Here is a 27,516-nt window from a genome sequence, read left to right as displayed (position 1 = left end):
TTACAGGTGCCTGCCACCACGCCTGGCTAATTTTTTGTATTTTTTAAGAGACAGGGTTTCACCATGTTGGCCAGGCTGGTCCCGATCTCCTGACCTCGTTATCTGCCCACCTCAGCCTCCCAAAGTGCTGGGGTTACAGGAGTGACCCACCGCACCTGGCCTATTCCTTCACTTTCTTAATAAACTTGATTTCACTTTATTCTGTCAGCTTGTTCTTGAATTCTTTCCTGGAGGAAGACAAGAACCCACGTGGCCTCTCCAGCTGAATCCCAATTTTGGGGTTCACCCAATGACAAACCAGTTGTTTTGTTTTTTAGACTTTAGATAAACTGGATAATATCAGGAGGAATATCAAGAATATCAGGAGGAAATGATTTTTCCATTGCTAAAGACAAACAATATCCTCACGTTCAGTGATACTAAAAATGGGCAATAAGAAATTTACATCAGACAGAAAAGTACAGAGATTAAGAGCATGGGTTTAAATCTTCACTCCCGCACCTACTAGCCATGTGAACCTGGAGAAAGTATTTAAACCGTATGGGCTTCTGCTTCCTCTTCTGTACCGTGAGGATGATAGTTCCCACTTGTGATGACTAAGCAAGTTTATACACGTGAAGCACTTGGAACAGCATCTAAAAAGTAAGTAGTCAATAAATAATAGCTGCGATGACTCAAGTTTATCATTAAGAAGGCTAAGGAAGTAGCAAGATATAAGAAAATGATATTCATATATAGTATGTTTTTAATTTAGAAAAGGGGGAGGGGAATTTGTTAGTGTATTTTCTCAGTTATATAGTCTGGGAGAGTATTTAATAAACTATTATGCAGAGGCAGTAAATATTGTGCAATTACATTTTAAAATTTAGGCCAATCTACATTTCAATGTCACATAATTTTTAAAATGCCGCCAATTTAAGAAGCTCCCAATTTGGGAGGCCGAGGCAGGCGGATCACGAGGTCAGGAGATCGAGACCATCCTGGCTAACATGGTGAAACCCCGCCTCTACCAAAAATACAAAAAATTAGCTAGGCATGGTGGCGGGCGCCTGTAGTCCCAGCTACTCGGGAGACTGAGGAAGGAGAACGGCGTGAACCCGGGAAGCGGAGCTTGCAGTGATGCAGTGAACCAAGATCACGCCACTGCACTCCAGCCTGGGTGACAGAGCAAGACTCTGTCTCAAAAACAAAAAAAAAGAAAAAAAAAAAGCTCCCAATTTCAGAGATGCTTAAATGTGAAAAAAAAAAAAAATGCACATTTTAGATTTAATGAAATAGATTAAGTAAAAGAGATGGAAAACAGTAACAGCAATATTCCAAGCATCAGATGTTTTATAGTCTCACCTTTTTTTTTTTTTTTTTTTTTTGAGACAGAGTCTTGCTCTGTCACCCAGGCTGGAGTGCAGTGGCGTGATCTCGGCTCACTGCTACCTTCACCTCCTGGGTTCACGCATTCTCCTGCCTCAGCCTCCCAAGTAGCTGGGATTACTCGGGCACCTGCCACCACGCCTGGCTAATTTTTCATTTCTTTTTAGTAGAGACAGGGTTTCACCTTGTTGGCCAGGATGGTCTCGATTTCCTGATCTCGTGATCTGCCCGCCTCCACCTCCCAAAGTGATGGGATTACAGGCATGAGCCACTGCGCCCGGCCTATAGTCTCATCTTTTTCTATACGAGCTGTGAACTAAAATCCAGCTTCTAAACATGCATAGTTGCTTTTGTTTTGCTTTTGTTGGTGGTGTTTTTTTTGTTTTTTGTTTTTAAAGCAAAGCCCACTAGAGACAGCACCACGTATGTGACTGGTAAGTCAACAGCAGAAGAAAGGAGTACTTTTATTAGGAGTCTTGACCTAAAAAGTCAAGTCCTAATAGTGAAAAAACAATGAGCAAAGAAAGAGGAAGAAAAAGGCTATGAAAGAAGAAAGGACAGTGGAAATGGGATATGATAGAGAAAGCTACAAGATAAAGAAACAGAAATTCCTGACAACATAACAAAGCATTCTGGGGGCTTCCAGTGGAGGAGCAGCTGGGTCCTACAGCCCAACATGCTCTTGAAATCAGGCCGTACTACAACATCAGAAAGGATGCCAAGAATATTGGAACTGTTAAACTAAAAGGGACATAAAGAAAGTCCAGTCTGTGAATACTCGAAGAGAACAAAAAGTATACTATTCTATAACACACCCCAGCACAAAATTGCTGCACATTGCTGACAGGAGTATGTGAATGGTGTAGACACACAAGGAAAGCTGAGTACCACTGATGTTATTTAGTTTGCAAGCTGGGATTACAGGTCAGAAGAGTTACATCCGGCATTCTGTCTCCTCTATAGCAGTCACTAAGTCATCTAGCCTCTCCTTGAATATCCTCATTATTAAGAAACTCGTGATCACTGCAGGACCCAAATTCCACTTTATGACAGTGTTGGTAGAAAATTCTTATGTTTGGTTGGGCATGGTGGCTAATGCTGGTAATTCCAGCACTTTGAGAGGCCAAGGCAGGAGGATCACTTGAGCCCAGGAGTTCGAGGTTGCAGTGAGCTATGATCACGCCACCATACTCCAGTCTAGGTGACAGAGTGGAGACCCTGTCTCTTTAAAAAAATAAAAAGTAAAAAATAATTATTACATTGAACCAAAATGTACCAACTAGTTTGGGGTTCTTCCGTTTATTCAATATCTATTGAGCCCCTGAATGGACTTTGAGAGGCCCTTGAGGAGCAATGGACGACTACAGAATTAGGGGCTATACAGACACAGAGCAAAAACAAGGACAAGTCTGGTGAAGAAATTGAGGTGACTGACAAGGCTGAAAGCAGGAGGAATTTTTTCTAGTCAGGAAAAGCTAGAAGAGGGCTGATCTCAGATCCTAACCAGAAGACATGTGGGTCATGAAAGATGACCAACTGTCACTTGAGTGTCACCAGGGAATCAGTGATGTGGGAGAAAGCCAGGCTTTATGCAGGAAACTGTGTGGGTTTTAGGGAACTTTCTAAACATAAAACTGAGGCTGCTCAAGACAGCACAGAAGGAAGGACTGAGGAAAGTGGTCAGCAACAAAAGGCAGTTTTGGAAGGTGCTAGGGAGGCAAGGGCTAAGCCAGAGGGATTGAAAGGGAATGGAAAGACACGCCCGGAAGAGCTTGCACCTAGGGCAGTAACTTGTAGTAGGTGCTAGATCCTTGTAAACAAACATGATCCAATGTGACAAGCATTAGATTAGAGATACACAAAAGCTGCCACAAGGAACTACTGGGGCATGAAAAACAATACCCCAAAATACAGCACTTTGGCATGCTGAACAAAAGCAGCAGCCACAGGGGCAGAGCGAGAGAGTGGAATAGAAGAAGCCTACGCTGTTTGTCACCCCCCTCACACCCAGGAGGAACACCAAATTTTAACAACTAACTGTATCTCAAAGACACCCATCTCAAAGAACCAAAAATCAGGTGGACATTCACAGTAGCTGGTTTTAACTTCCTCTCACTGAAAGAGACATTGAAGAGGACAGGAAAGACAGTCTAGAAGGGCCAATGCCAGCCTTCCCCCTTCTCCCAGCAGTGGCCACACGTGCAGATTTTGTGCTTTTGGGAGAGGGAGAGCACAGCAGTTGTGAGGCTTTACTTTGAACTCAGTGCTGTCCTGTCAGTGAAAAGCAGAACCAGGTTGCACTCAGATGACATCTAACTACAGAAGAAGCATTTGGACTGGCCTTAGCCAGAGGGAAATCACCCACCACAGCAGTCAGAGCTTGAGTTCTCACAAGCCTCACAACCATAGGCCAGAGTGCTCTGGGGCCCTAAGCAGTCTTGAGGGGCAGTTTAGGCCACAAGGACCGCAATTCCTAGGCAAGTCCTAGTGCTGGGCTGGGCCCAGAGCCAGTGGACTGGGGTAGGGGGCACATGACCTACTAAGACACCGGCCAGGGCAACTAAGGGAGTGCTTCTGCCATGCGTCCCCCAACCCCAGCAGTGGCTGTGTGGTGGGGAGAAGTCTGTGCATTTAGTAGAGGGAGAATGCAGTGACTGGGGGCCTTTAACTTAACTCAGTGCTGCCGTGTCACAGAGGAAACCTGGCAGGATTTATCACCTGCTGACTCAGGAGCCCCAGGGCCCTGAATTATCAACAGCACTACCCAGGTAATATACCATAGGCACTGGGCTCTGAGACATGCTGGCTTCATATGTGATCCAGCACATTCCCAGCTGTGATGGCTACAGTGAAAGACTCCTGTTTAAGAAAAGCAGGAGGCCGGGCGCGGTGGCTCAAGCCTGTAATCCCAGCACTTTGGGAGGCCGAGACGGGCGGATCACGAGGTCAGGAGATCGAGACCATCCTGGCTAACACGGTGAAACCCTGTCTCTACTAAAAAATACAAAAAACTAGCCGGGCAAGGTGGCGGGCGCCTGTAGTCCCAGCTACTCCGGAGGCTGAGGCAGGAGAATGGCGTGAACCCGGGAGGCGGAGCTTGCAGTGAGCTGAGATCCAGCCACTGCACTCCAGCCTGGGCGACAGAGCAAGACTCCGTCTCAAAAAAAAAAAAAAAAAAAAAAAAAAGCAGGGCGAAAATAAAGGAGACACTCTGTCTTGCACCTTAGGTATCAGCTCAGCCACAGAGGGTAGAGCAGCAAGCAGGCTTCTGAGGTCACTGAGTCCAGGCCTAGGCTCTTGGTCAGCATTTCTGGACCTGCCCTGAGCCAAAAGGTGAGTCCCAGACTTGGCAGCATTGGTCACAAGCTGACTGAAGAGCTCTTAGACTTTAAGTGAGTATCAGTGATGGCCTGGCAGAACCCCCCCGCCATGAGCCAGTGGTGATGACAGCCACAGGGAAAGGATCTTCTGCCCGCGGAAGGGGGAGAAAAGAGTGGGAAGCACCTTGTCTTGTGGGTCGCGTGCCACCTTAACCACAGTAGAACAAAACACCAGGTAAATATCTAAGGTTTTGACTTCAATTCCTGGTTCTCAGACAGCATCTATGAACCAATCCGGGGCCTAGGGGAACTCACCACCCCGGAGGGAAGGGCACAAACCTGGCTGGCTTTGCCACCTGCTGACTGCAGAGTCCTAGGGCCTGGCGTAAACTTAGGTAGTAGCCAGGTAGTGTTTACAGCGGGCCTTGGGCAAGATCGAGTGCTGCCCTGGCTTCAAGTCTGAACCAGTGCAGTCCCCGTTGTGGTGGCCACAGGGGTGCTGGTGACACCCCACCCCCCAGGTCCGGGTGGCTTAGCACAGACAGAGACTCCATTTGTTTGGGAGAAAATAAAGGAAGAGAACAAGAGTCTCTGCTTGGTAATCCAGAGAATTCTTCCAGATCTTATCTAAGTCCATCTAGGTGGTACCTCTATAAGTCAGCAAGAACCACAGAGTTATTCAGTTTGGGCCCACATCCCCTCAAATACCTGAAAAGCCTTTCCAAGAAGGATGGGCACAAGCTCAGACAGTGAAGACCACAATAAATACCTAACTCTTCAATGCCCAGACATTGGCAAATATCTATAAGGATGAAGACCATCCAGGAAAACATGACCTCGCCCAAAGAACAAAGTAAGGCACCAGGGACCAATCCTGGAAAAAACAGATACGTGACCTTTCATACAGAGAATTCAAAAGAGCTGTGGTAAGGAAACTCAAAGAAATTGAAGATAACACAGAGAAGGAATTGATCATTCTATCAGATAAATGTAACAAAGAGACTGAAATAACTAAAAAGAATTATGGAGAAATTAAAAATGCAATTGGCATACTGAAGAATGCATCAGAGTCTCTTATTAGCAGAACAGATCAAGCAGAAGAAATTAGCGAGCCTGCAGTTGGAGACCAGCCTGGTCAACACGGGGAAACCCTATCTCTACAAAAATTACAAAAATTAGCCAGACATGGTGACATGCACCTGTAATCCCAGATACTCAGGAGGCTGAGGCATAAGAATCACTTTAACCCAGGAGTCGGAGGTTGCAGTGAGCCAAGATCGCACCACTGTACTCCAGCGTAGGTGACAGAGTGAGGCTCTATCTCAGAAAAGAAATAAATAGATAACATGTAATGGAGCTCCAATACATGTAGCACTTTTCAGTGGAAACTTTACAGGCCAGGAGAGAGTAGCATGACATATTTAAAGTGTGGAAGAAAAAAAAAATTTAACCTAGAATAGTGTATCCAGCAAAAATATCCTTTAAGCATGAAGGAGAAATAAAGACTTTCCCACACAAACAAAAGCTGAGAGATTTTTATCAACACCAGGCCTGTCCTACAAAAAATGCTAAAGCGTACTTCAATCAGAAAGAAAAGGACATTACACCAGGGGTGATGGCTCACATCTGTAATCCCAGCACTTTGGGAGGCCGAGGTGGGCGGCGGTCAGGAGTTCAAGATCAGCCTGACCAACATGGTGAAACCTCATCTCTACTAAAAATACAAAAATTAGCTGAGCGTGGTGGCACGCTCCTGTAGTTCCAGCTACTCAGGAGGCTGAGGCAGGAGAACTGCTTGAACCTGGGAGGCAGAGGTTGCAGTGAGCCGAGATCATGCCATTGCACTCCAACCTGGGTGACAAAGCAAGACTCCATCTCAAAAAAAAAAAGAAAAAGAAAAAGAAAAAGGATGTTAATGAGCAATAAGAAATCATCTGAAGGTAAAAAACTCACTGGTAATGGCACATAGAGAAACAGAAATACAACATGGAAATTTTTGGTGTGTGAAATACTCTTAAGTAGAAAGACTAAACCATGAACCAATCAAAAATAATAACTACAACTTTTCAAGATACAGACAGAACAATAAGACATAAAAAGAAACAAAAGTTAAAAGGGGAGGAGAAAGTTAAAGTGTATAGTTTTTATTCATTTTCTTTTTTGCTTACTTCTGCGATCAGTGCTGTCATCCATTTAAAATAATGGGTTACAAGATAATATTTGCAAGTCAAATACTAATTGTTGTGTTATATGTGTGTCCATTGTGTGCATGTCCAACATACAATGGACACACAAAAAATAAAAAGAAATTAAAGCATATCACTGGAGAAAATCATCTTCACTAAAAGGAAGACAGAAAACAAGGAAAGAAGGAAGAGAATACCAAAAACCAACCAGAAGACAAATAAAATGGTAGGAGTAGTGCTTACCTACCAATAATAACATTGATTGTAAATCAATTAAACTCTATAATCAAAAGACATAAAGTTAGCCAGGTACAGTGGTTCACACCTGTAATCCCAGCACTTTGGGAGGCCAAGGTGAGCAGATTGCTTGAGCCCAGGAGTTCAAGATCAGCCTGGGCAACACAGGGAAACCCTGTCTCTACAAAAAAAAATACAAAAATTAGCTGGACATGGTGGCATGCACCTGTAGTCCCAGCTACTTTACTTGGAAGGCTGAAGAAAAGGATCACTCGAGCCCAGGAAGCAGAAGTTGCAGTAAGCTGAGGTTGCACCACTGCACTTCAGCCTGGGTGACACAGCAACACAAAGACACAGTGGCTGAATGGATGAAAAAGCAAGCCCCAATGATCTGTTGCCTAAAAGAAACACACTTCATTTATAAAGATACAAATAGACTGAAAATAAAGGAATAGAAAAAGATATTCCATGCCAATGAAAACAAAAAAAGAGCAGGAGTAGCTATACTTATCAGATGAAATAGGTTTCAAGAGAAAAACTTTAAGAAAACACAGATTAGGTCATTATACAATAATAAAGGGGTTCATTCAGCAAGAGGACGTAACACCTAGATATAAAGGAAATATTATTAGAGCTAAAGAAAGAGGCCAGGCACAGTGGCTCACGCCTGTAATCCCAGTACTTTGGGAGTCCGAGGTGGGAGGATCATGAGGTCAGGAGATCGAGACCATCCTGGCTAATGCGGTGAAACCCCATCTCTACTAAAAATACAAAAAATTAGCCAGGCGTGGTGGTGGGCGCCTGTAGTCCCAGCTACTTGGGAGACTGAAGCAGGAGAACCCAGGAAGCAGAGCTTACAGTGAGCCAAGATCCCACCACAGCACTCCAGCCTGGGTAACAGAGTTAGACTCTCTGTCTCAAAAAAAAAGAGAGAGACAGATCCCAATACAGTAATAGCTGGAGACATCTAAACCCTACTTTCAGCACTGGACAGATTGTCTAGACAGAAGATAAGTAACGAAATATTAGACTTAATCTGCAGAATAGAACAAATGAACCTAATAAGTATTTATGAAACATTTCATCCAACGGCTACAGAACATCCTTCTGAGCATATGGATCATCCTCAAGGACAGATGACATGTTAGGTCACAAAACAAGGCTTAAAACATTCAAAAAAACTGAAATGATATGAAGCATCTTCTCTGACCACAACGAAATAAAGCTACAAATAAATAACAAGGGGAATTTTGGAACATATACAAACATATGGAAATTAAATAATATGCTCCTGAATGAACAGTGGGTCAATGAAAACATTACAAAGGAAACTGAAAAATTTCTTGAAACACATAATAATGGAAACACAACTACCAAAATCTATGAGACACAGTGAAAGCAGTACTAAGAAGGAAATTTATACCTATGAGTGCCTACGTCAAAAAAGAAGAAAAACTTCAAATAAATAACTTAATAATGCATCTTAAAGAACTAGAAGAGCAAGAGCAAACCAAACCCAAAATCAGAACAAACAATAAATATCAGAGCAGAAATAAATACATTTGAAATGAATAAAATACAAAATATCAATAAATATCATTTGCAACAGCATGGATACAACCAGAGGTCATTATGCTAAGTGAAATAGGTCAGTCACAGAAAGACAAAGTTTGCATGTTCTCACTTATCTGTGGGTGCTAAAAAATCAAAACAACTGAACTCATGGAGATAGTAGAAGAATGATTACCAGAGGCTGGGAAATGTAGCTGGGGAGGAGGGGAAATGGGGATGATTAATGAGTACAAAAAACAAATAGAATAAGACTTAGTATTTGATAGCGCAACAGGGTGACTACAGACAATAATTTTAATTGGACATTTTATAACTAAAAGAGTGTAATTGGATTGTAATACAACGATGAATGCTTCACAGGATAGTTACGCCATTTTCCATGATGTGATTATTACTTGTTGCATGCCTCTATCAAAGTATCTCATATGCCCCATAAATATATATGCCAACTCTATACCCACAAAAATAAGTAAGTATTAAAAAAAAAAAAAGAAGAAGTAGGCTGGGTGCGGTGGCTCACACCTGTAATCCCAACACTTTGGGAGGTCGAGGCAGGTGGATCACCTGAGGTCAGGAATTTGAGACCAGCTTGGTTAACATGGTGAAACACCATCTCTACTAAAAATATAAAAATTAGCTGGGTGTGGTGGTGGGCGCCTATAATCCCAGCTACTCAGGAGGCTGAGGCAGGAGAATCGATTGAACCCAGGAGGCAGAGGTTGCAGTGAGCCGAGATCACACCATTACACTCCAGCCTGGGTCACAAGAGCGAAACTCCTTCTCAAAAAAAAAGAAAAAAAAAAAGGGCCGGGCACAGTGGCTCACGCCTGTAATCCCAGCACTTTGGGAGGCCCAGGCGAGTGGATCACACAAGAGATCAAGACCATCTGGCCAATATGGTGAAACCCCATGTCTACTAAAAACACAAAAGTTAGCTGGGCGTGGTGGCGCTTGCCTGTAATCCCAGCTACTTGGGAGGCTGAGGCAGAAAAATCACTTGAACCCGGGAAGCAGAGGTTGCAGTGAGCCGAGATCACGCCATTGCACTCCAGCCTGGTGACAGAGCAAGACTCCATCTCAAAAAAAGAAAGAAATAGCCTCAAGGGCTCTCTGACCTTCGCTCCCCTCTCTCTCAATTATCTTTCTCTCCAAAAGTACAGGATGAGGCTGTTCTCTGTAGTTCTTTCATCTACCTAGAAACTGGACCCCCAAAGAATACAATTGCCTTCAATCCTGTTGACAAAAAAAAAGCAAATTCTGTAAAATATTTAAGGTTTATTCTGCGCCAAACATAAGTCACCATGGCCCGAAGCACAGTCTCCAGAGGTCCTGAGAAAGCGTGCCCAAGGTGGTTGGATTATAACTTGGTTTCATACATTTTAGGGAGATTTTCAGATTGTGCCAGCAGGCTGCTGCTCCCACCAGATGCATAAGCCAGTACACACAAGCTCCCAGATGACCTTGAGGGCACAAATTACATGTTCAGTTTTCCCCAAAGATGGATGCAGCACAGTCCGAAGTGTGCCTTCCTCTTAGACACAACAGTGGTATTAAAATTATGCATCATATTCCCCTTTCTAGGATGCAAATTACCAATACTGCTAACGTACTGGTAAGTCATTAATATGACAGCATAATTTACACATCACATTAATATGACAGCATAATTTACACAGCATGTAAATGTTACATGTTAGTCAACTTTCTGCAGAGTAAACGAAGATCATTTTGTTAAAAGCTTTTTTTTCTATAAAGGGGTTTTTGGTAATTTTTTATATATATATACTTTAAGTCCTGGGAACATGTGCGGAACGTGCAGGTTTGTTACATAGGTATACAGGTGCTATGGTGGTTTGCTGCACCCATCAACCCATCATCTACATTAGGTGTTTCTCCTAAAGCTATCCCTCCCCTAGCCTCCACCCTGCTGGTAATTATTTTTAACCAAACTTGGCTATGATTTTTTAAATTTTTTAAATTTTTTTGGAGACAGAGTCTTACTCTGTCACCCAGGCTGGAGTGCGGTGGTGCAATTATGGCTCCACTGCAGCCCTGACCCCCCAAACTCAAGCAATCCTCCACCTCAGTCTCCTGAGTAGCTGGGACTGCAGGCATGCACCACCGTGGCTGGCTAATTAAAAAAAAAAAAAAATTCTAGAAAAGGGGTCTCTCGACAGGCGCAGTGGCTCACACCTGTAATTCCAGAACTTTGGGAGGCTGAGGCAGGCAGATCACAAGGTCTAGAGATCAAGACCATCCTTGATCTTGATGGATGGTGAAACCTCATCTCCACTAAAAATACAAAAAATTAGCTGGGCATGGTAGGTGTGCCTGTAATCCCAGCTACTCGGGAAACTGAGGCAGGAGGATTGCTTGAACCCAAGATGCAGAGGTTGCAGTGAGCCAAGATTGTGACACTGCACTCCAGCCTAGCGACAGAGCGAGACTCCATCTCAAAACAACAACAACAAAAACGAAAAGGGGACTCCCTATTGCCCAGCCTGGTCCTGAACTTCTGGTTTCAAGCAATGCTTCCACCTAGGCCTCCCAAAGTGCTGGAACACAGGTGTGAGCCACCATAACCAGCCTACAATTTGATAACTTCCAATTGAAGAACACGAGGAATTTCCATCCCAAAACACAGCCTCCTGAGATAATGAGTATTTTGAATTAAAAGCCCTTAGAAATCAACAGGTATTAGGAATAGACTTTTCCTCTGTCTACATAAACACCAGACAGACCCAACAAAAACAATACTTTTTCCTTCCCTCCATTATCTCACTATCTACTGTAGAAAAAATGACCAAGAATGTAACCAGACCTAATCAGACCTTTCTACAAAATAACATCTGCCTCTTGGGATCACTCCATTTCCAAAGAGAATCATTTACACATCAATCTCTGTTCCCTCATCCATTCATTCTCCACAGTAATCAATTATTACTCAGCAGAATACCAATATTCCCTATCTCCTCTTCCCCTCTGAAATAAGGTTATGTAAGTATTTGGGCCCCACTGGGACACTGGGCAATCATTCTGTGATTGTCACGTGTGCATGTTAATAAATTTGTATGCTTTTTCTCTATGTGCCTTTTTTTAATTTCCTTTTAAGATGGAGTCTTGCTCTGTCACCCAGTCTGGAGTTCAGTGACATAATATCAGTTCACTGCAAACTCCGCCTCCTGGTTTCAAGCGATTCTCCTGCCTTAGCCTCCCGAGTAGCTGGGACTACAGGCGCCTGCCACCACACCCTGTGAATTTTTGTACTTTTAGTAGAGACAGGGTTTCATTATGTTGGCCAGGCTGGTCTAGAACTCCTGACCTCAGCTGATCTGCCCACCTTCGCCTCCCAAAGTACTGGGATTACAGGCATGAATCAATGCACCCAACCAGTATGCCTTTTTGAGTTGATTTTTATACCGCTCTGTACTTGCAACTTGATAAGCAATGACCCCTCAATATTCTTCAGTTTGGGGTATCTTATAATTTATATGGTTCCACATGCAGACTTTTCACCTCCTAGCATGTGTTTGTTGTTGTTGTTGTTGTTTTGAGACGGAGTCTTGCTCTGTCCCCCAGGCTGGAGTGCAGCGGCGTGCTCTCGGCTCACTGCAACCTCCACCTCCCAGGTTCAAGCAATTCTCCTGCCTCAGCCTCCTGTGTAGCTGGGATTGCAGGCGGGCGCCACCACACCCCGCCTGTATGTTTTAAAAATACAAAGGCGTGGCCAGGCACGGTGGCTCACGCCTGTAATCCCAGCATTTTGGGAGGCTGAGGCGGGTGGATTGACTGAGATCAGGAGTTCGAGACCAGTCTAGCCAACCTGGTGAAACCCCATCTCTACTAAAAATACAAAAAGTAGCCAGGCGTGGTGGTGCGTGCCTATAATCCTACCCACCCGGGAGGCTGAGGCAGGAGAATCGCTGGAACCCGGGAGGCAGAGGCCGATCCAAGATCTCACCACTGCACTCCAGCCTGGGCAACATAGCGAGACTTTCTCAAAAAAACAAAAGAGTTCATTGTAAAGTCATTGTACTTTTTAAGACTATTATTAACATGTGGCCTAAAACAAAACCCTGCCAGAGGCCCCAGGGGACAACCTCAGCCTTGCAGAGTAGGGTGGACATTTGGCATTTTGTTCAAAGCTGCACTGAGGCTCAGTGCAGTTCCCAGAACCATGGTAGCTCCCTGGTTTCCACAGACACTGCAGTTGATGAAGGCTGACAGTTTAATTTCAATGAATGGATGTGCATGTGTGAGGCCCACAGCAACTGGGTTTGTTTTCACTCTATTCTCGCTTAAGTGAGGCAATAATACGAAGTTGACTGTGGGCTCCCAGAACACTTGCTGGTGCTAATGTCTGCACTGCCAACTGCAATTCAAGAACAGATGACAAATTCAAGACAATGACCTGCAAATGATGCCAATTTTTTTTTTTTTTTTTTTTTTTTTTTTTTTGAGACAGAGTCTCATTCCATTACCCAGGTTGGAATACAGTGGTATGATCACAGGTCACTGCAGCCTCAGCCTCACCCTTTGGGACTTCAGCAATCCTCCCACCTCACCCTCCTGAGTAGCTAAGACTATAGGCCATACTGGCAATTTTTTTTTTTTTTTTTTTTTTTTTTTGAGATGGAGTCTCATTCTGTCGCCCAGGCTAGAGTGCAGTGTCGCGATCTTGGCTCATTGCAAGCTCCACCTCCCAGGTTCACGCCATTCTCCTGCCTCAGCCTCCCCAGTAGCTGGGACTACAGGAGCCTGCCACCACGCACAGCTAATTTTTTGTATTTTCAGTAGAGATGGGGTTCACCATGTTAGCCAGGATGGTCTCGATCTCCTGACCTTGTGATCCGCCTGCCTCGGCCCTCCCAAAGTGCTGGGATTACAGGCATGAGCCACCGCGCCCGGCCCATACTGGCAAATTTTTTTACTTTCTTTTTTTTTTTTTTTTGGAGAGACAAGACAAGGTTTCACTGTGTTACCCAGGCTGATTTTGAACTCCTGAACTCAAGCAATCCTCCCGCTATGGCCTCCCAAACTGCTGGTTTTACAGATGTGAGCTACGGTGACTGGACCAAATGATGCCAAATATATTCCTCAAAACAAACATACACACAACTTCTAAAGTGTGATCAATGCATGACTAGTCTAGCTTTCATAGTTCAAATAAGATTAAATATTTGTGTCGATTTTTAAAAGATATACCTATTCCAAGAGTTACTGGTAAGGTTTAACCAACAATCACTAAGGCAATCATTTCCGGATCCCATCACAGACATCAGTAACAGGCAGCTGGGGAGACATGAAAGGTTTTTGACTATGGCAAAGATATGACACATACTCAGATTTAAGAAAAATTACTGGGGGGAGGCTGGGCGCAGTGGCTTACGCCTGTAATCCCAGCATTTTGGGAAGCCGAGGCGAGCAGATCACCGGAGGTCAGGAGCTTGAGACCAGCCTGGCCAGCTTGGTGAAACCCTGTCTCTACTAAAAATATAAAAATTAACCAGGCGGGGTGGCAGGTGCCTGTAGTCCTAGCTACTTGGGAGGCTGAGGCAAGAGAATCGCTTTAACCTGGGAGGCGGAGGTTGTAGTGAGCCAAATCATACCATTGCACTCCAGCCTGGGGGACAAGAGTGAGACTTCAACTCAAAAAAAAAAAAAAAAAGGAAAAAAAAGAAAAATTACTGGGGCGAGGAAAGAGATACATAGAATGAACAGTAACACTATTGTTGAGAAATAGGCCAAAAATAAGGCAAAAACATTCAATGTGAAATAAAGGAAAACTGATAAGAACTGGTAGCTCATTGGGTGGCAGGTAGATTCCATTTTTAAAAAAACTTTGAAGCCAAACAAGAGCAAGGTTAGGAAAATTGCCAAGGAAAGTCAGGAGAAGGGGCTGGATTGCAATATTAAAAGAAACTGTGATTTGGTGCCCTTGGGGCATTTATGTTCATTAAGCAGGCTCTTGAAAACACGAAGTAGCTATAGATACTCTCTGCTGAACTTTCCCAGAGGGCAGATGGGACCCCCAATGATAAGGGAAGGCTGGGGAGAGGAGAAAAAGGGGATGCTGGCAGAAGACAAGAGGAGAAAGGAGAAAATGGAAAAGCCAGAGGAAGAAAGTTGAAGAACCAATGAGGTAAGAAAATCAGGATATCTCAGGTCATCAGAACCAAGACAAGAGCTTTAAGAAGGTATAAATGTCACAGAAAAATTAAGAAGGGCTGAAAATAGGCGCTGAATGCTACTTGGGAATTCATTGCTGACCTTAAAATTGCTAATCCAATGTTGTAAACACAAGTCAGTCCAAAAGAAGACAAGGAAGTGGTGAGGATGATGAAGAAGTGAGGGCAGCAAGGGAGGTCCACACAGTAAGTTAAGAAAGTCACTGGGAGGATGGTGAGGTCGAGGCAGGTGGATCATTCAAAGCCAGGAATTCAAAACTAGTCTGGCCAACACGGCGAAACCCCATCTCTACTAAAAATTCAAAAATTAGGCTAGGTGCGGTGGCTCACATCTGTAAATCCAGCACTTCAGGAGGCCAAGGTGGGCGGATCACCTGAGGTTGAGAGTTCAAGACCAGCCTGACCAATATGGAGAAACCCCATCTCTACTAAAAATATAGAATTAGCCGGATATGGTGGCGCATACCTGTCATCCCAACTACTCAGGAGGCTGAGGCAGGAGAATCGCTTGAACTCAGGAGGCAGAGGTTGCGGTGAGCTGAGATCGCACCATTGCACTCCAGCCTGGGCAACGACGGTGAAACTCCGTCTCAGAAAAAAAAAAAAAATTGGCTGGGCGTGATGGTGTGGCCTGTAATCCCAGCTACTCAGGAGGCTGAGGCAGGAGAATCGTTTGAACTTGGGAGGTGAAAGTTGCAGGGAGCCAAGATGCACTCTAGCCTGGGTAACAAAGGGAGGCTCTGTATCAAAAATAAATAAATAAATAAATAAATAAATAAAGTCTAGGATTACCTCACTGGGGGAGGGGAGGGGAAAAAATACCCTATAAATGAGAATAAAGGGGCAAACCATGGAAGGTAACAGAGGAGAAATGTCTCTGAGGACTGGGTTTACCTGCCAGATTAGGAAAAGCAGAGGGCTGCAATAAAGGAGACTATAAATCAAGTCTGAAGTGACAGGTCAATTGAGCTCACTTCAGATACCCCACTCTGATAAAAATTGTATATCGCCACAAATTCAGGTCTACTTCGAGAGAGAAGGTGGAGTTGAGACAAAACAACAAAGTAGGAAAGACCTGTAACAGATACAAAAAATGCAATTAGGAGTCAAACAGAAATGAGCAAAAAGTCTGCCAGAAAGTACAGAGGGCCCAGATTATGTATTGAGGGACTATCTATAGCACTACTTGTCTTATTCCAAGCAAATCTTGGCTACCTGTCCTCAGGACCCAAAGTGGGGTTTACCCATGTTTGGGAATGCACAGAAGCTTATAAACCGGGTTGTACATCAGGATCGTCTGGGCATTTGTTAAAAATACAGCTTCTTGGTTGGGCGTGGTGGCTCACGCCTGTTATCCCAGCACTTTGGGAGGCCAAGGCAAGTGGATCACGAGATCAGGAGTTCAAGACCAGCCTGGCCAAGATGGTGGAACCCCACCTCTACTAAAAATACAAAAAATTGGCCGGGTGCGGTGGCTCACGCCTGTAATTCCAGCACTTTGGGAGGCCGCGGCGGGCAGATCACGAGGTCAGATCGAGACCATCCTGACTAACACAATGAAACCCCATCTCTACTAAAAACACAACAAATTAGCTGGGCGTGGTGGTAGGTGCCTGTAGTCCCAGATGCTCTGGAGGCTGAGGCAGGAAAATGGCATGAACCCAGGAGGAGGAGCTTGCAGTGAGCCGAGATCACACCACTGCACTCCAGCCTGGGCGACAGAGCAGGACTCCATCTCAAAAAAAAAAAAAAAAAAAAAAAAATTAGCTAGGCATGGTGGCAAGTGCCTATAATACCAGCTACTTGGGAGGCTGAGGCAGAGGACTGCTTAAACCTGGGAGGCAGAGGTTGCTGTGAGCCAAGATCACGCCACTGCACTCCAGCCTGGGTGACAGAGCAAGACTCTTGTCTCAAAAAAAAAAAATACAGCTTCTTTAACCCTACCCCCTCAGATTCTGAGTCATTATGTCAAGGGTGTGGCTAGGAATTTTTAATTAGCAATCCCAAGTAATTCTGATACAGTTGGCAGAATGGCATCTGGAAACCAAGCAGATCATCAGCATTATCTAATAGACCTTTTTACGCCCGGCCCCACATCCATATATTTAAATGCATCATGTAGGCTGGGCGCAGTGGCTCACGCCTGTAATCCCAGCACTTTGGGAGGCTGAGGCAGGTGGATCACCTGAGGTCAGGAGTTCGAGACCAGCCTGACCAACATGGATACCCTGTCTCTACTAAAAATACAAAATTAGCCAGGCGTGGTGGTGCATGCTGGTAATCCCAGCTACTCAGAAGGATGAGGCAGGAGAATCACTTGAACCCAGGAGGCAGAGGTTGCGGTGAGCCAAGATTGCGCCACTGCACTCCAGCCTGGGCAACAAGGGTGAAACTCTGTCTCGAAAAAATAAATAAATAAAATAAAATAAAAAATAAATGCATCATGTTCTAATCCTTTTTCAATCAATTTTCCAGCAAATACATATTTGAAAAAAAAGAGATTTCAGTAAGAGCAATACAAATAATTACTACTGATTGAATTCTGGTTCTGAACCAGAACTATATGTATGTTATCTCCCTAAAAAAGGACTGACTCCAACAGCAAGTGGCCGCAGGCAGCCCCCCAATCAAGTTCCCGTTCCCTCAACAAGTTCCAGTTCCTCTCCTCTGTCACCAGTTAAAACCATGAACCTAGATTTCCTTCAGCAGAGAAAAGGAATGCAAGCAAGCAGGTGACTGTGGAATAAGAGTCTCTCTCAGTGTTCTTAGGTCCACAAGTTTACATGGCTATTCATTAAAAGACCACTGACTAGGCCAGGCACGGTGGCTCACACCTGTAATCCTGGCACTTTGGGAGGCCGAGGCTGGTGGGTCACCTGAGGTCGGGAGTTCGAGACCAGCCTGACCAACATGGAGAAACCCCATCTCTACTAAAAATACAAAATTAGCCAGGCATGGTAACGCTTGCCTGTAATCCCAGCTACTCAGGAGGCTCAGGCAACAGAATCGCTTGAACCCGGGAGATGGAGGTTGTGGTGAGCTGAGTTCGCTCCATTGCACTCCAGCCTAGGGCAACAAAAGTGAAACTCCTTCTTAAAAAACAAAACAAAACAAAAAACACTGACTGCTCTTTAAACTGTTCTTGGAAGGAAATATAAGAAACCTTTCCTGGTTCCAATTTCAGAGCCCATCTTTAAGGAGCTTCTAAGAAGCATTAATGATAATTAATAATATTCATGTACATGCATACCATCCATCATTTTAATGTAAATCTTTACTTGTTTAGAACATTGTATGATTCTAATAATACTAAAGATACTTTTATTTAAAAATATAATATAGATTTGTTAATGTTACAAATAACATTAGTTCTCACATATAAATGCAAATGACCTAGAGGTATTGCTTTACGTTTGACCACTCAGAGCCCTGGAAACCCTTAAGAACAGGTGTTAACAGGCATGAAAGCACTGAAGCCAGTGACATAAGTCTGAATCCTGCCTCCGAAATTTACCAGGTGCAGGGTACGGCAAAAGGACTTTCTGAAACTTTGGTTTTTCCTTCCCTAAAATTGTAATAATACTACCTATTTTTTCAGGGTTGTTATAAGAACTAGAGGTAACATACACATAGTCCTGGTTCAGTGCCAGAATTCAATAAACAGTACTTTTTTGTATTGCTCTTACCAAAATTTCTATCCCTCTTCCCCGAAGATGAAATTAGTATTCTAGAAGTTCTCAGGATACTGGAGTATATGTTGAAAATGTGAGCATTCCAGCCATGGTGAGTACCAGGAAAAAGCAAAACAAAACAAAACTGTACTTATATAGAAAGTTTACCAAGTAAATAATGTAAAAAGTCCCTCACCGCAAAGCACCCAGATGTTGAATAAATTAAAACAGATATTCAGCTGCTCAGATACAACAAATGCATTGCTGAGCTCATAACAAAATAAAGGAGGTACCCAAAGGCAAGCAAAAAAAAAAAAAAAAAAAAAAAAAAAATTCCGAAACCTAAACACAAGTAAGACCACGCTGCCCAAGAGGCAAAGCCATTGCCAGGAACCTGAAAGCCTAGGGGACTAAAAGCCTTGCAGAGGACCCAAGTTTCGGCCTTGGGTTTTCACAATAGGAAAGAGCTGAACCTGAGGCCTGGGACTAAGGTTCCATAAAAGGGAGCACTGGGCCAGGCACGGTGGCTCCCGCCTGTAATCCCAGCACTTTGGGAGGCTGAAGTGGGTGGATCACTTGAGGTTAGAAGTTGTAGACCAGCCTGGCCACCATGGTGAAACCCCATCTCTACAAAAATACAAAAATTTGCCAGGTGTGGTGGCAGATGCTGTAATCCCAGCTAATCAGGAGGCTGAGGCAGGAGAACCGTTTGAACCTGGGAGGTGGAGGTTGCAGTAATCCCAGCACTTTGGGAAGCTGAAGCGGGCGGATCATGAGGTCAGGAGTTCGAGACCAACTTGGCCAATATGGTGAAACCCCGCCTCTACTAAAAAATACAAAAATTAGCCGGGCGTGGTGGCGCACGCTTGTAGTCCCAGCTACTCAGGAGGCTGAGGCAAGAGAATCGCTGGAACCCGGGAGGCAGAGGTTGCAGTAGCTGAGATGGTACCCCTGCACTCTAGCCTGGGCGACAGGGTGAGATTCCATCTCAAAAACAAAGGGAACACTGTAAGGCAGATTTTTCTCAAGCTACCTTCTATTAAAAAAAAACAAAACAAAAAAACCTGCCTTCCACCAAAGCAAACTGAGAAAATCTATAGACCTGTACCAAGCCTAAGTGGAAAAATAAGCGTCCCCTAAGCAAACCTACGCTACACTACCCTGAAGTTAGGGAAATGCCGGCTAATAAATTAAAGCTGGGTTGAAAGTAAAAACAAATATTTGCTACAGAAAGGCATCTTCAATACAGACCCTTAAGAATTCCCATAAAACTAAGGAATAGTAAGGCAATAAGCCACCTTGAATGAGTCAGCAGGAACATTCAATAGACACACTCTCTGGCCAAGTGTGGTGCTTCACACCTGTAATCCCAGCACTTTGGGAGACTGAGGCAGGAGGATCGCTTGAGCCTGGTGTTGGAGTCTGCAGTGAGCTATAATTATGCCACTGCACTCTAGGTGACAGAGCAAGATCCTGTCACGAAAATAAATAAATTTAAAAAAAAAAAAAAAAAAAGAGAGACTCTCCTCTACCCTCAAGGGCTTCAGATATTCAACTATAGAAAAGAAAAAGGCTTAAAAAAATCTGGGCCAAATACAGCATGAAATAAGATGGCAGAAATAAATCCAAGTGTAACAGTACTTAGAAATGGACTAAACTGATACAGTAGACTTAACAAAGAATTTTTAAACTTACTTTGTGTGTGCCTGTATTTATATTCCTTTGAATGTGTGATTTTTTTTTTTTTTGAGACGGAGTCTTGCTGTGTCACCCAGGCTGGAATGCAGTGGCGCGATCTCCGCTCACTACAAGCTCCGCCTCCCGGGTTCACGCCATTCTCCTGCCTCAGCCTCCGAGTAGCTGGGACTACAGGCGCCCGCCACCACGCCCGGCTAGTTTTTTGTATTTTTAGTAGAGACGGGGTTTCACCATGTTAGCCAGGATGGTCTCGATCTCCTGACCTCGTGATCCACCCGCCTCGGCCTCCCAAAGTGCTGGGATTACAGGCTTGAGCCACCGCGCCCGGCCCTTTTTTTTTTTTTTTTTTTTTTGAGACGGAGTCTCATTCTGTCACCCAGGCTAGAGTGCAGTGGTGCAATCTCGGCTCACTGCAAGCTCCGCCTCCTGGGTTCACGCCGTTCTCCTGCTTCAGCCTCCAGAGTGGCTGGGACTGCAGGCGCCCACCACCACACCTGGCTAGCTTTTTGTATAGAGACGGGGTTTCACTGTGTTAGCCAGGATAGTCTCGATCTCCTGACCTCGTGATCCACCCGCCTCGGCCTCCCAAAGTGCTGGGATTACAGACATGAGCCACCATGCCTGGCCTGAATGTATGAATTTTTTATAATGGAAAAGACCACTTTGAGAGAGGGTAACCAAATGACTTCTAGATCTTTAAATTTATGGGGCCACAATAGTCAAAATGTTCCCCCTACTCCATGCCTAAAGACAACCTGGTGTCTTTTACCCTCTTTGCTCTCATAGCACTTCTTAGCAACTTGCTTAGGACTAGGACTAAAGAAGCGAACTCATTTTCCAAAGAGACTACTTTATGAATATGGTCAGAGCACTGCTTCTGATGCCAAACGCACTTATGTTTGAATCCTGGCTAATCAACTACCAGTTAATAATGCCAAGCCAGTTAGTAAAACTCTCTGTCTCAAATTTTCAGTTGTAAAATGAGCATAATGTTACCTACTTGGTAGAATTGCTATAAATTTATACACAAGCATATTTGTGTGTACCACAATACAGTTCTCAGTGTAGAAAATGCATTCAACAGGCCAGGTGCAGTGGCTCACGCCTGTAATCCCAGCACTTTGGGAGGCCGAGGTGGGTGGATCACCTGAGGTCAGGAGTTCGGGACCAGCGTGACCAACATGGAGAAACCCTGCCTCTACCAAAAATACAAAATGAGCCGGGCGTGGTGGCACATGCCTGTGAACCCAGCTACTTGGGAGGCAGAGGCAGGAGAATGGCTTGGACCCGGGAGGCGGAGGTTACTGTGAGCCGAGATAAGGCCATTGCACTCCAGCCTGGGCAACAAGAGCAAAACTCTGTCTCAAAAAAAAAAAAAAGAAAAGAAAATGCATTCAATAGCCAGTTGCGGTGGCTCAAGCCTATAATCCCAGTACTTTAGGAGGCCGAGGCAGGTGGATCATCTGAGGTCAGGAGTTTGAGACCAGCCTGGCCACTGTGGTGAAACCCTGTCTCTATCAAAAGTATGAAAATTAGCTGGGCATGGTGGCAGGTGCCTGTAATCCCAGCTACTTGGGAGGCTGAGGCAGAAGAATTGCTGCAACCCAGGGGGTGGAGGTTGCAGTGAGCCAAGATCGTGCCATTGCACTCCAATCTGGGCAACAAGAGCGAAACTCTGTCTCAAAAAAAAAAGAAAGAAAGAAAAGAAAATGCATTCAATGAACAGTAGCTATTATGAACATCATGGGGGACAGCATTAATTGATTAATTTATTTAAGTATCTATAGAATGTCTCCTATATGCCAGTACTAGTGGTAGACTTTTGGGGACACAGAGATGAGTAAAAATAATGACTCCTTGTGATGATACTGTTTGCTTTGTGTCAGACATTTACCTATACAATTTTACTTAATCCTGCCAGCAGTCTTATTAAGTACTGTTTTTTGGGGGGGGTGTGTGTGTGTGTGTGTGTGTGTGTTTAAGAGAGGGAGTCTTGGCCAGGCACAGTGGCTCACACCTGTAATCCCAGCACTTTGCGAGGCTGAGGCAGGAGGATCACAAGGTCAAGAGATCAAGACCATCCTAGCCAACATGGTGAAACCTCGTCTCTACTAAAAATATAAAAATTAGCTGGGTGTGGTGGCATGTGCCTGTAGTCCCAGCTACTTGGGAGGCTGAGGCAGGAGAATCACTTGAACCCGGAAGGTGGAGGTTGCAGTGAGCCAAGATCATGCCACCGCACTCCAGCCTGGCAACAGATTAAGACTCAGTCTCAAAAAAAAAAAAAAAAAGAGATGGTGTATTGCTATGTTGCTCAGGCTGGAGTGCAGTAGCTATTCATGGGTTCAATCATAGCATACTTCATCCTCAATCTCATGGCTTGTAGTGATTCTCCTGTCTCAGCCTCCCAAGTAGCTGAGACTACAGGAGTGCACCACTGCACTGATTATAAGGACTGTTATCTCCATTGTCCAGATGAAGAAACTTAGAAATTAAGACACAGTCCAATTCACACAGCTAGCTATGTAAGAGGGACTAGAACGTGAGTGCTATATAACCCCAAAGCCTATGTCTTACTTGCTTCACCTTTCTGTTTCACTTAAATGGGGAGCTTCACATTCAGGAATACACGAAGGATACAGTTGGTACAGTTTATTATTTTTGCCAAAAAGCATAGAACTCTAAAAACAGCAGGGTTTAAAACCATAGAACATGACACAACAATGCTAAGCACAATTATCTGGCAAGTTCTTGACTTTTCAGTTTTTGTTGCTTCTTCTTTAAAAGGGCAAGTAATGTTTCAACTGAGTAATGCCTACTTTGTAATGCGTTTAAATTTTGTGGTTTTCATATATAAATATTTTTCTAGGTGCTATAGAATGAACTGGCACTTTTCAGTAATTTAAATCTGGTTTACTTTTTGATGAGGGAGGAAGAACAGAATTATCTAATGATAAATAGTTCAATGAGACCATTGAACTAATAGGGAGGCAGATTTGAGTCACAGAAGAAAGCACTTTCTAAAATAGTTTTTACCCTTCCAAAAGTGAACAGGGTGTGGCCATCCAGTAGTTTGAGAGTACTTCTCAAAACACTAGATCGTCTCCCACAGATACTACAAATTTTATTATGGAAAGGGGAACGGCTGTATCTATTAAGATAATTACTTTCCGACCCTGAAAATAGCAACAAGAATTTTGAGTTTCAGCCAGTTAACAATATTGAGACAATGTAACACTCCTAGAAAAGGTATTGCTAGGTTCTCCATTTAAAAAAAACTGCTCTGGGTTTTCTCTGAATTAAAAAAAAAAAAAAATTGGTGTGTGCCTGTAGACCCATCTACTTAGGAGACTGAGGCAGAAGGATAGCTTTGAGCCCAAAAGTTCAAAGCTGTAGTGAGCTACGATTGTACCTACGAATAGACATAGCACTCCAGCCTTAGCCTGGGCAACACAGTGAGACTCCATCTCTCTCTGACTCCCCTCTCCCCTTCTCTCTCTCTCCCTCTCTCTCTCTCTGTGTTTGAGATAAGGTCTCACTCTGTTGCCCAGGCTGGAATACAGTGAAACGATCATGGCTCACTGCAGCCTCCACCTCCTGAGCTCAAGGGATCCTCCCACTTCAGCCTGCACCGGGTCATTTTTTGTAGAGACGGCGTTTTGAAATGTTCCCAGGCTGGTCTTAAACTCCTGGGCTCAAGCGATCCTCCCGCTCGGTCTCTCAAAGTGCTGGGATTACAGGCGTGAGCCCCCGTGCCAAGCAACCCGTCTCTTAAAAAAAAATGCCTGGCCAACATGGTGAAACCTCGTCTCTACTAAAAGTACAAAAATGAGCTGTGCGTGGTGGCAAGCACCTGTAACCCTAGCGACTCAGGAGGCTGAGGCAGGAGAATCTTGAAACCAGGAGGCAGAGGTTGCAGTGAGCCGAGATTGCGCCACTGCACTCCAGCCTGCAGGACAAGAGCAAAACTGCGTCTCAAAAAAAAAAAAGGAGAGAGAGAGAGAGAATGGAAAACAAAAAAAGCAGAGCCACCTTGTAGAAATGATTTGTAGACTGCCACAACTCCCTTTTATCCTTACCGCTAAGAGGGCACTTCCTCTTTTCACCTACTGAATGGGTTTGTAATTAAGCCAGGTGATTTTAAGTAAAATGATAAACAATTTGAGGCCGGGAGCGGTGACTCACAACTGTAATCCCAGCACTTTGGGAGGCTGAGGCGGGCGGATCACTTGAGGTCAGGAGTTCGAGACCAGCCTGGGCAACTACTAAAAGCAGAAAAATTAGTTGGGCATGGTGGTGCACATCTGTAATCCCAGCCACTCGGGAGGCTTAGGCAGGAAAATCGCTTGAACCCAGGAGACAGCGGTTGCAGTGAGCTGAGATCATGCCACTGCACTACAGCCTGGGCGACAGAGTGAGACTCTGTCTCACAAAAATAAGGAATTTGGTGCCCACTATCCTCCAATTGAAAACAGTTGATGATTAACAAATTCTGTACATTAAATAACTTGAAAAACCATTAAATAAATACCTTCGATCCAAAGCAAATCATTTTCATTTGATAAGGAAGAAAACAACACCCTCGCATTAATTTGAGTGAATCACACCTAAGACTGGAAGAGTTCAGAAACTGTTTCACTAGTGTCCTCATTCTGTAGACGAGGAAATGAAGACCGAAGGCACTGTAATTCAATTATTTGTTTACATATGTTCTCACCTCACAATTTCTGCCCTTATCTAGTGTAGTTATATATTTTTAATTCATCATGTTTTTCTGCTCTATGCCTACTACAACTTCAGAACCAGGACTAAAAGGGAACATTTAAAAGCTCTAAAATTTGTCATATTTAAATCGTCATATTTGCTTAATCAGAATGAAATGCGTGAAAATAATTAGAATTATTTGTATTTCTGCTGCTCAAATGAAGTTTTGCCTCGTAAGCTGGTCTACATAGCAGACATCTCTGGTTACCGCTTAAAGGAGGGGAGGGGATTTTAATGAAGTTTTGCAAATCAAAGAAAAAAGAAATCCTAGTTTCAAACTCGCCTGGGGAGAAGGAACACATTTACAAGACGGGGAGATTATTTGGGCCTTGAATAGATCGCCTTGAATAGATCACCTTGAGGACTTATTCGATGAGAATTCAGAAATCAAAAACACCGCATTACTGACATCTGAATCTATTAACATGAAAACAGCAATAACGATTCCGTTTTCTGATACCAGGAACAGCTTTTCCTTGCCGCTTTTCAGACACAGCCTGGGAGTCAAACGTACCTTTAAGAAAACCCAGGCACTAAGGAGGTTTGCTCCACCACACCTAAGTTGTCGGACCTGGGTGGACATCAGCCTCCCCTTCACATTAGGCCTTCACCACGGCTGCCCAAAGCAGGAATTTAGCGAAGCAGCTTAAGCTTCAGTAGCTAGAAAACTGGTCTTTGCCCAATTCCTAACAAAAGTTAGAGGAAAAAGAAAGAATTATACCTTTACTTTCTGAATTCTCTGAGAAGTGACCTCCAGGGCAAGCTCAGCGGTAGGCGGATTCCTGCCCAAGGTCCTCTGGGGGGAAAGGGACAGCATAGCTAAGGTAGTGGGTGGCCGAGCGCAGCCTTCCACGACGAGTCTCTCGAACCAGTTACTTCCGCAGCGGCAGGAGAGGGCGCACCTGCAGGGCGCTGAGAGCGTCCCTCACTCGCACCTAACGCGCCGGGGCCACCCTCCCCCCCGCGCCCCGAGGCGCTTACCTGTGGTGCCTGAGGGAACCTGGCCCTTGAAGGGCAGCCGTCCCCGCACGTCCCAGGTGCGACGCAGGACTGCTCCAGGGCCGGGGGACCCCGGGCGGCAGGTAGGAGGGGTTGGACTTCCGCCGGATCGCCACCCGCCTGAAGTTGGAGCCGCCCTCGTCGCTCATCGTGCCGGGCTCGACCGCCGCTCCGCGACTTCTCCCCGCTGCCGTCCAGCCGCGAGCGGCCCCCTGGGGGACGTCGCCTGCATGCCCAGGTTCGGTGCGACTCCGGAGGCGCCTTCTAACTGCGGCGTCTCCTCAGCGAGTGCCTCCCTCTCCCTCTCCTTACCGGGACGCTCCCTCCGGGCGTCGCGACGAGTTTGACTGCAACTCCTCCTGCGGCAGCCGCAGCGTCTCGGTCTCTGCAGCTCCCGCACTCACCACTCAAAGCCGCTACCGCAGTGGCCAGGCCGGGGCTGCCTCCACCCCTTCCTCTGGAGCCAATCGCCAGCAGGCCCCCAAGGGCGGGAGAAGGAGAGCGCAGAGGGTTCAGGCCTGTTGGCGGCGCCGCCGCCGCCGCCGCCTCCCTCCGGCCCGGGGAAGCCGCCAAGAACTTGCAGTGCCCAGCGGACCGCCCTGGGCGCGGCCCCGGAGCTGGAGCCGGGTTCGCTCTGGCCGGCCCCGGCCCCGCCGCGCTACTGCCTCGCCCTTCCGCGGAGGGAGCCGCGCGGCGCGCGCACCTGCGGCGGCACACCTGGGGTGCCTGCGAGGCTGGGGGCCGCGCTCACCCTGCGGGCCACGCAGTGCAGTCGGGAAGAAGTCAGCTACATGTCCAGAGTGCTTGCATTCTCGCAGACCCACACTCTGAGGTCGCATATGTGTCCTCAAGCCGTTGTGCTGAACCCTTGATCTTATGTCCTAAAACTACCGAATAAGTATTTCAGATCAGCAAGGTGCTGAACCTACAGTGGGGTCACGTAACACCGCAGAGCTGGAGTCTCTGCACTGAAGTCTGTCCATACTCCACTGAACCAAACATTTTGCCAGGGACAGAAAATGAAATAAGGGGTGTGGAAATAAACGAGCAGGGGTAGAGGTAACAATCCACAGGTTTCCAGAAAAGCAGCAGACCCTCCATTCAGGACTTCATTAGGAATACAATTTACAGTCCTTTTACTTTGTTTGTTTGTTTGTTTGTTTGAGAGCCAGGGTCTCGCTCTGTCACCAAGGCTGCAGTGCAGTGTTGTGATCATAGCTCACTGCAGCCTCGACCCTCTGTTCTCAAGCGATTCTACTGCCTCAGCCTCCTGAGTAGCTGGAACAACAGGGGCGCGCACACTACTGCTGGCTAATTTTGGTAGGTTTTGTAGAAATGAGGCCTCGCTATGTTGCCGAGGCTGGTTTCTAACTCCTGGGCTCAAGCAATCCTACTGCCTTGGCCTCCCAAAGCGCTGGGATACAGGCTGGAGTCACTGCGCCCAGCCTAGAGTCCTTTTAAATTATCAAGTCATGTTTTTGTTGTTAACACCAGCTAAATACTAAGTTGAAGA

The 27,516-nt window shown here is 45.2% G+C and overlaps 1 protein-coding gene across 1 annotated transcript in view; it reads right to left on the bottom strand.

Annotated features, from left to right (window-relative positions):
• Positions 1 to 26,142, bottom strand: part of FGD4 (FYVE, RhoGEF and PH domain containing 4) — a 257,216-nt gene extending 231,074 nt beyond the window's left edge. Inside the window, exon 1 of the mRNA XM_037990137.2 lies at positions 25,986 to 26,142. The gene's annotated coding sequence lies outside the window, so the exon portion shown is untranslated. The remainder of the gene's footprint in view (positions 1 to 25,985) is intronic.
• Positions 26,143 to 27,516: the final 1,374 nt, after the last annotated feature.

The sequence above is a fragment of the Chlorocebus sabaeus genome, chromosome 11 (assembly GCF_047675955.1).
Source record: "Chlorocebus sabaeus isolate Y175 chromosome 11, mChlSab1.0.hap1, whole genome shotgun sequence".
In the NCBI taxonomy this organism is placed as follows: domain Eukaryota; kingdom Metazoa; phylum Chordata; class Mammalia; order Primates; family Cercopithecidae; genus Chlorocebus; species Chlorocebus sabaeus.
This window is presented reverse-complemented; position numbering and strand designations above follow the sequence as displayed.